General features: G+C 41.0%; 1 long non-coding RNA gene across 1 annotated transcript; it reads right to left on the bottom strand.

Annotated features, from left to right (window-relative positions):
• Positions 1-2,410: 2,410 nt before the first annotated feature.
• On the bottom strand, positions 2,411-9,114 carry LOC117813186. Its single transcript, XR_004631351.1, has 3 exons — positions 8,943-9,114; positions 8,215-8,322; positions 2,411-3,586 (listed from the first exon to the last, which is right to left on the bottom strand). It is a non-coding gene; the product is annotated as an uncharacterized LOC117813186 (long non-coding RNA).
• Between the last annotated feature and the right edge of the window lie 316 nt (positions 9,115-9,430).

The raw sequence follows: 9,430 nt of genomic DNA, 5'->3' as shown, positions 1-9,430 counted from the left end.
TTATGCAGGCCGGGTCTGGTTAATTGGGCGTAACCACTCAACTGCAGCGAAGAAGAGCAATGGCTTGTAGTGTTGGCTCTACTAGTGTTAGCCATATTTAACTGATCAATTCTGTATTATCTCAACTGACTCCCAGAAATGTAATTTATGTTGTTATAATTAATTATTATTTAAGTACTTACTTATTAATTCTCCCAAAATGTCTTATGAACGGCAATGAATCAGGCATTCCTGTTAAGGAACTAAGGACCAGACCTGAACAGGGTAGGTTGGGGTGGGTGGTGGGCGGGTCGGGGGCTGTCTTTTTGTATCTATGTACTGTATTTCTATACATTAATTTTGATTTCACCCTCTGTTAAAAGCAAAACCCAATGAAAAGATTGTTAAAAAAAATATATTATCTTATCCTGGGAATGGTCTGTTAGTTGAAGTATACATTTCCATTTAACCAGGAAGTAGTCACTTCCAAACAGCCCTAGTTAAACAAAGGTGCCACATCGTATGCTGTAACAGAAAGCATCAAAGATAATTTCCTTAACTCTGAGTTTCTGTGTCTTCGCTTTAAGTGATCAATCTGTCTGAATCAAAGGCTATATGTACCAGTCATTTAAAGAAACCGTTATTAAAAGTTGATATGTGTAGATGGCTTGTCTGCCTTTTTTTCATTTAGTGTCCATGTCTCTATTTTTGCATTTCCCTCAATCCCACTTTTTAGTTGTCACCATAGACTGAATAAAACCAACTTCAGTTGTAACAGATTGAGTCACTGAACTTTCTATGACCATGAGTGTCGTGGAATTGTCATAGTCTTATATATATGTATGTAGGAATGTTTAACACTTGTATCTTTCCAGTCTAAGTGTCAGGTGCAGAGTTACTTCCTTCCAATGTCAGCCGAGACTACTGGGTGATAGGCGAGACAAGGTCACTGTAGTAATCAAGGTCTTTCTCCCTGCCCACCGCTCTTCTTCCCAATTGTTTTGGTTCCTATTGTCCAAATATGGGTATCTAACTTTAGTGTAGTCTTTGGGGATAAGATAGCATGCCTGTGGAATTGTCTGGCAGAACTGACTTGGCATTGCACTGCACTCTCCTGCCTGTGTACTGTTAAGTTATTTCTCCTTGATCAGAATCTCCTGAGTCTTGTTTCCAGTGACCAGTTTATTGATGAATTCCACCGCAATGAGTAGCAGCTTCAGATCAACACAATAATCTATTCTGCTGTGGACCGTACCCATCTTTAATTTAATCTTATTTTTCAACATTTTTCTGTAAACTAAACATGTTTTGGGTAAAGGAAGGGTCATGACATAAGTCCTCCGGTTCCCCAAGTGCAACATGTCAACTTCCATGGAGGCGGTATTTTGGCTTCACATCTCACAACGGGAGGAGATGGAGGCGTGCTGTCCATATTGATATGCAGTCCAGCGTTGTAGCAGAGCACTCCCTAACAGGGAGTCTGGTTCTGCCTGAGGTTTCTGCCCGTTGCATGGAATATATATTTTTTTGCCCTTGTTTCCACACCAACGTGTGTGGCAGAATTAAAGTTGGGTTGCTCAAACTAATATAACAAAGAGAGCAGTTTATATCTGCGCTTATTTTTCTAACTTGACGCTTTATAAATTAAAACATTGATCGATTTTCCTCCTTTAAGTCCTCCTCCTAAATGGCTGCAAATCAAAAAGGAAATATTGAGATATGTTTGGAGTGCTTTGAATGTTTTTTTTCTCCTCAATTGAAGCTTCTGCTGTGTGTAACTGAAGTCAAAAGGCTTCAGGTGTTTTCAGCTCAATCTCTGAGACTCTAAGAAACCTGGAGGGACATACAGCCAGAGCTGTATTTAACCCTGTGAGGTTAAGTAGTTTCCCCTGAGCTGCTCCACTGTTTCACTTCCCTGCTCCTCTCAGCTGATCTGAAGTCAGCGACTGTTAATGCACTTTATAAAATAACATGTTCTTTGTGGCCTCAGTAGAGAATCTCACTGTTTAAAGCCCCTTGGTGTGCGAGCTGCATCTTTCTGTCTGAACCTCCCTGTGGCACAATTTATATTCCTCACCTGTTTCTTTTTTTCCCTTTTCCTTGTCAAAGGGGTATTGAAGCATATCCCAGAATGCATTGGGTTGAAGGTGGAGAGACACTTCGGACAGGCTGTCAGTCTATCACAGTCTCCTATTGCTTTTGAAGTATGGGAGGAGAGTCTTAATGGAAAAAAGAGACTGCAAACTTGCAAACTTAATTTGCATTGTTGCGAGGATGAGACAACTTTTAACCAATTTTTTTTATTTCATCGCAAAAACTAAGATTATTTTGTGCAGATTCCATATCCATATTTTTGCTTTTCAGGTCATGGCTTTAAATTATATAACCAAGATTAAAGCGAGATCTAAATCTGCTTATTGTCAAAATAAAAGATTATTCCAAAGTTTCTTTATTGGTTTTTTATGCACAGACAAATACAAAGTAGGTTTTGTGACACGTAACAGTTGGAACAGAGTTCTGTGGATGATGTTATAAAACACATTAACAGAAACACCCTTGAGATCCCACCCACCCCAGAACACTGATCACTTCACACACACACACCTCACATTCATACCAACATTAATAAGGGGTAGACAAGCAAAACAAATACAATAGAGCAATGAAATAAAAGATTATGAGATCATTTTTGTTGTAATTTGGTGTTATATAAATAAAAATGATTAATTGACATCCTGTCATGTATTTAGGCCAGGTGTTGCAACTGAAGGAATATTAGCGAGTTTCCTGTTCAGTAAAACGTTCGTAGCTTAAATGCAGAACAGCATGGGGATACCCGCTGAGATATAAGATACTATTGACGCATAAATCAAAATTTGGGCTTAATGACATGGCCAGATGTTGAACACAACAAATCCAAATTACCCCTCCCACCTCAGTAATAAAAAATCACAGTACAGCTGGGGCAGAAACAAGCACAGAAACAAGAGATGAATCAGGGACAGATTATCCAGGACACAGTCACGGGGGAGAGGGAGAGCGAGAGGAGAGCAAGGACTTGACCTTTTCTGAATATTCATGACGAGGGAGAGGAGAGAGATATAAACCTTTTCTGACACCAGAAACCTTTGTGGAGTTTAATAACAGAGGGCAGCTTGTGATTCAGCGCGAAAATAAAAATATGTAGCAGGAGTAACATCAGGATATGTTGGCTGTCTGCCAGCCCAGGAGGATCAATAGCCATTAACACCATCAAGCATGCAGTCAGAGCACAGCGGGGATGTGCAGCTCTGCAGAGTATTTCATCATGATGGGAGGTGGATTGGAGCTTTAGTTACAGTCAGAGCTGCTGAGAGCGATGCTTTCTGACTGACAATGTCATCAGTGAGCTGTGTATGTAAACACATCCAGCAGCCCGGAGAATCTGGGTCATTTTCTGGCGGGGATGAAGATGAGAGGAGGAGCCGTCTGGAGACACAAATGTGCGTTGCGTTCATGTGTCAGGAGTCGGGCCGTAATCCACATGCACCTCTTTTATCTGCTTCATGAATCAAGCGAACGTGCCTCCAGCGGTGATGAAATCTGCTGAGAAACACAGGTAGTGGAGCTGAAGGGGAGGGGGGAGGGGGGAGGGGGGAGGAGAGAGGCGGAGAACAGGAGGAGGAGGAGGAGGGGTGAACGCATGTAATTTCTTGCTCCAGTTCTCTTTGCTTTAGCACTGAGGACACATTGTTCATTAAAAATCCAAGCCCTCAGTCTTTAGGATCCACTAAAGTCTGCATCATGTAATATTGACATTGGCTTGCATAAAGACACAATGCAACCACTAGTGCAGGATATACTCTCTGGATCTGGAACATCATGTCCTGCATCCACGCAGAGAGATTGTGCAGATGCTGAGGTTAGGGATATTTTTGTGTGTCTGACTTCAAGTCGGTCCTTTAAGGACTCTGACACATTTTTCTTTAAGAGTTTTCAAATGTCAATTCAGGTGAACATTAAGACTCCACTCTATTAGATTTGACTGTTGCAACAATGCTCAAGCTGAGACAGAGAACAGGGGGCATTAATCAAGTCCTCCATTACCGTAGAAGTGATATTACTGAGAGATTAATGTATGGAACAGGGTATAAATTAAATGGTTGAGAAAGTGATGACAATTCAAGGTATTTCATTACACTCATGCAAATCATATAACAAGGATAACAGTCTCCAGCTGTGTGAACAGCTGTTTGAGGCAGTAATTAAGCACAGTGGTGCTTTAAGCCGAATACAGACATGCTTGCATTGATCATAGGAGCATGTTTTGGAGGAATAATGTCAACCATGTTTCCCATCTTAGGGTAGCATGCTCATATTAGCTTATAGGTACTACATACAAAGTACAACTAGAGGTAGTGTGAACCCAAAACATCAGAAGTGTTCCCTTCATTAATCCTTTTGGGCAATGGTGGTCTCCACTACTATAACAGCTGTGTTGCTTTATGGGCCTTCTCTGTCTCTGTGTGTGTCTGTCTCAAAGGTTACTGGTCAGCAGGGTTTCCGCCCACCTGGGAGGCACCTAGCCAGTCTCCCAAGGAGTGTTCAAGACCTGGCTGTTGAAGCACGCACTCTCCCTTGCTCTGCATTCACTGACACCATGTGGCTGTTTTTTGGCTGTCTTCAGCTGTCTGTCTAGTTTATGCTTCACAATAAAAATATGCCACAACAAATAACCCGAGTGAAGTCAAAGCCTTTAGAGTGCCCCCTGGTGACTGGCTGCAATACAGGTCATACACATAGACTGTATGAAATATGGACGTAGGATCCGTGACGTCACCCATCTGTTTCTGAAGAGCTGTTTTGAGGCCAATCGGCGGCAGCCAAATTGCTGCTGTCGAACGATTGTGACGTAAAGAGGCAGGCTTTGAGCCTCCTAGCCAACAGCTACAGTGTTCCTTCCTGTCAATCAAGTCAGCTGTGCCTCTCATTGAAAGACTCGTAATCTCAATATCTTCAAAATTGCCGCGTTCACCCCCATACAGTGTGTGCCGATCGAGAAATGAGCTATCCAGACTACACTCGTCTTTTGTACCAGGCTGTAAACATGTTTATTTCTGCTGTAAAGATCGGCTTTTTTGAATTGCTGTGTATGTGGTTTCTGGTACTTCCGGAGCCAGCCTCAAGCGGATACTCAATGAACTGCAGTTTTTAACACTTCCGCATTGGACCAGAGGTTGCCGCTTGGTCATAAAGCCTGCCTCCTCTATTACAACAGATGGAACATGGGTAAACTAGAAAACTTTCTAAAGCATTCTATCTGCCATTATAGTATGTTGTTATGCTTATCTATTACCTGGCTTTCTTACTGATTTTCAGGCTGTGTAAGCTGCTTGATTCAGATTGGTCAAAAACCCTTGACAGCGGTTATTAACTTTCACTAACATGAGCAGCACCAGAGGCAAACTGATCACACGTCATGTCAATCTGCGGAAAAGAGTTCCGGAACATTTTGTTCCTGCTTGTTGACACCATAGACCGTAAGGTGAGGTAAAACTGTTTCGGTTAGCATCATATTGGTAAACAATGTGGCTAAAACGCTAGTTTCGGCTAGCAGTCTAACTCGGCAGGCTAAACAACATCGATCCTTTCCAGCAATGCTCGGTTACCAATCACTACAAAGAACGTAAACCATGATGACAGCAGCAGTGTCAAAAGTTGGGACATTTGCCACGTTTATTCTTAAGGGTGTTTCAAGCGCAGAGAGAAGGAAAGCTGAATGAGGACAGTTGAATGTTAAATTGACCACAACATGCAGATAAGAATCCATCGCCATGAAACAATAATGCCGTGGAATGATTGGGACTATCTTTTTTTAAAAACTGTATACATACATCAATTTAAATCAATAAAATTATATTTTAATTAATGTTTTTTGCCAATGTGTCAGTACCTTAAAGCTGCTGTTGGTAGGAATGGTGTAGAAAACTAAACTTTTTTTCTGCTGGGTTTGGAGAAAAGGTTATAATACTCATCAGTACTCATCGGTAAGTGGAGTCATTTGAGACTATTGCGAAATCTCTGCGTTTTCCAATGCCTTTGTATCAAGCAATGTTATTGTTCCCCTCGTTCCAGTTATGACGGACGAATCATAGCTAATCTCCAATCCTCTGTCCTGATTGGTTAAGGGGCGGCCCCCACTACGTCCTCTGATTGGTTATGAGTCCGGCACTATCATAACTGCACACGCCGATCTGTGTTGGGGGGCTAATAGGAAATCTGGTTGGGAGGAATAGTGTTGACATTCGAAGTCCCTCTCTCTGAACAGATGTTTACTCTGTGACTACCAACAGAAGCTTTAATCTAGTAGTCAGGTAATAAGTGGGATAATGTATGGTCAGCAGGTGGTTATGGAAAATAGATTCCCAACAGAGTGAGACAAGACCCCGACACAAGCGAAAGGAAACTTATGTGAAAGTCTTCATTTCCCAGAGAAGTTTAGATCTAATTAATTAGAAAATGATTGACAGCTCGTTGAATAACGCAGGCTCCTGCAGCATTCTTTACAGCTCAGATTAGCAGGGAAGAGGAGGAATGGTGAGAGAAAAAAAACACCCACACAAGAGTCATTTAACTTCTCATAAGTATCTGGGAATTCAAATGTTTTAACAGGAAGGTAAACATGTTTATTTAAGTGAAAGGGCTGTGCCATCAGCTCACAAGATCACTCCTGTGCATGCTCTGGATCTACCAGTGCAGTACGTCAACGCCCATCAAGGCAGAATTATGGCTTCAGAATGATCCCCTTGTGATCTTAGCACATTCTCAGTCCTCAGCATCTTCCGGTACAAGCTTTTACACGGTTTCCTTTAACAACCATTTACTTCCCACTGCTGACATGTCTCATGAGCTGGGTCATGACAAAGAATCTCGTGGTGGCTTACAAGTGCAAATCATGACACCAAAGTCATGAGGATTCATCCTCTAGGACCAAAAGAACTTCTGCATTCAGCTTGTCCTTGATTGACTTTACCAATCCTTGATCAATACTGCTAGTCTGGCTAAAAGATCACATACAGCAGGGCTGCATTGATTTGTGATTCAGCCTTCGGTGGTCAATTACATTCCAGAGTGAAGTGCGTTCAACAGCTTATGTTCATCACCTCACATTTTAGACTAAGCAACACCTTCAACTATAACTACACTATAAACAATGTTTTTATCTCATCTTTCACCAATAATCATACATGTTGGTTATGGGATGTATTTTTTAGAGCCATTTGTTTCAGCTTAAGTTGTCAAAATTCTGTGACAGATTAAATTAATGCATTTTTGTTAGTATTAGGGTTAAGATCTGTTTATCAGGTCACGTGTTGAAATTTAAAGATCTAGTTAACTTTAAACATTATCAGTTATGCTTAAAAGCCAGAAACGGATAGTTACCTGAAAATCTCCAGAAGTTGTTTGTGTTTAGATCATAGGCGTTTCTAGCCCATTTTTGGGGGTGCTGAAGCACCACTAAATTGAATCCCAGCACCCCTAATTTTTGAGAGATTTTTTTCAATGTATGTCCTTTTTAGCTAGAAAAGTTTCAAAACCATACAGTTCTTGGTTGAAACGGAATATTTATCAACAATAATACAGCAGCTCCACTGTGTTTTACATGTTATACATTGCATTTCAAATGAAGTCCAAAAATTAACTCCAATGTCAATTTTTGGTATTTTCGGTACTCACTATAGGGGGCTGGTTTACTCCAGAAACATACATACTGTTTATGTATATGTTGAGGAGCTGCTGTATCAATAGAGTTGTCTTTCCCCAGAAATTAGGGCTACCATATGTTTCTTTTATGATTCCAATCCATTTCTCTTTTGCTGTGGATCAACATTTAAATAACCTTTATCAGATTTGATGGTTTAGTCACAGACTTTCCCAAAAAGTGTTTTACTTTTCTTTCACAAATGTGGGAATTAAATTGCATTAAAATGTTCAAAAACAGTGAAATTTATCTTGCCCGGCTCAGCACCCCAAAACATCCGATCCTAGAACTGCCCCTGGTTTAGATCCCACGAGGAGGATCGTAGACCGAAATGTTTTTTCAAAAGTCCATACGCACGTACTACATTAAAGCAGATGTGTATTTCAGTTCACTTAGACCCGTTAAGGCACAGTGATCCTAAACTAATAAGAGATACAGACAGGCAACACATTTTCAGTCTTTGCTGGCTTCACTGTATCTCCCCACCATCCTACCTTATCCAGGTAAGGCTGTTCCTATGGTGTTGGATTTGAGAGGTGATTTATCTTCTCCTCTGACTCTAATGTCCTCAGATCCAGGTGATACTGAAGCTAGATGGTTACCTGTGAATGATAGATCAGTGGTTGAAATATTCTGTCATGTATGCCTCTGCCAGCAGAGGAGTCTATTACATTTGTGCTCCTCTCTTCATTGAGTGCCTTTCTATTAAAGGATTACAAACTGGCTGTTTTTAAATGTGGAAGAATAATGCAAACTGTTCCACCAGAGGGATTTCACAATAAGCTGCAGCAAAAAATAGAGCTTTTGAAATGTCACAAAAAAGGTATTAAAGTGGCAGTTCTGAAAACAATAGAACGAAGCATTGTGGTTAACTAAAAATACCAACACTCACCATGAAAGAGGATAGGACAACAGCATGAAACAACACTAAAAGACAAAGCTAGGGTGACTGAAGGGGGGATTGTAGCACACAGGAGTTTGAAAATGTTCCATTGAAAGGTGTCAAATTAAATGTCAAGGTCCTAAATTTGAGATGTACTTTGTTAAATAACTGCTTTTAAAGGCAGCACTACAGCTGAGAGGCTGTTGCTATGAACAAACAGGAGCAGGCATTACAATTTGAAATCACAGGCGCTGCTGCAGAATCTCATTAACGGGATATAATGAGAATATAATGAGGATTTAAAGCTGCGGTCCAAACTCACCTGATGGTTACACAAACCTTTTGTTCGTGGTAACAGCGTGAAGCAGACGTCTTGGACACCATATGCTGCTATTAAGGCTTTAATGGTCCCTGTGCAGGTGGGCAGATTGTGGCCAACATCGCCGTCTGTCCCGGTGCCAAGAGGAGAGGCGACAGGAGAGGAAGTGGTCAACTGCATAATGCTGCTATCACTGAAAGGGAGGGCAGTATTTAAAAGAGGTTTTCTGTAGAGGATATGAGATCTGAGGAGGACAAGATATTTACACAGAAAAGGAACAGGAAGTTTGAGTTTTAAAGACCCTTTTTTTTTTTAAGCCCACAAAGTCAGACAAGTTTCACTTTGATGCCTTAAGACCACACATGGGCTGTTTTTGAAACCGCCTACTATACTAGCAGTACGTACTGATTTAGCCAAAATTCAGTATGTAGTAAGTAGTATGTGACCAAGAGCAAAATCTGCAGTAAGCCAAAACACCCCGGATGTCTACTGATTTCGGGGAAATCTC

Source organism: Notolabrus celidotus, chromosome 5 (genome assembly GCF_009762535.1).
Source record: "Notolabrus celidotus isolate fNotCel1 chromosome 5, fNotCel1.pri, whole genome shotgun sequence".
NCBI lineage: Eukaryota > Metazoa > Chordata > Actinopteri > Labriformes > Labridae > Notolabrus > Notolabrus celidotus.
This window is presented reverse-complemented; position numbering and strand designations above follow the sequence as displayed.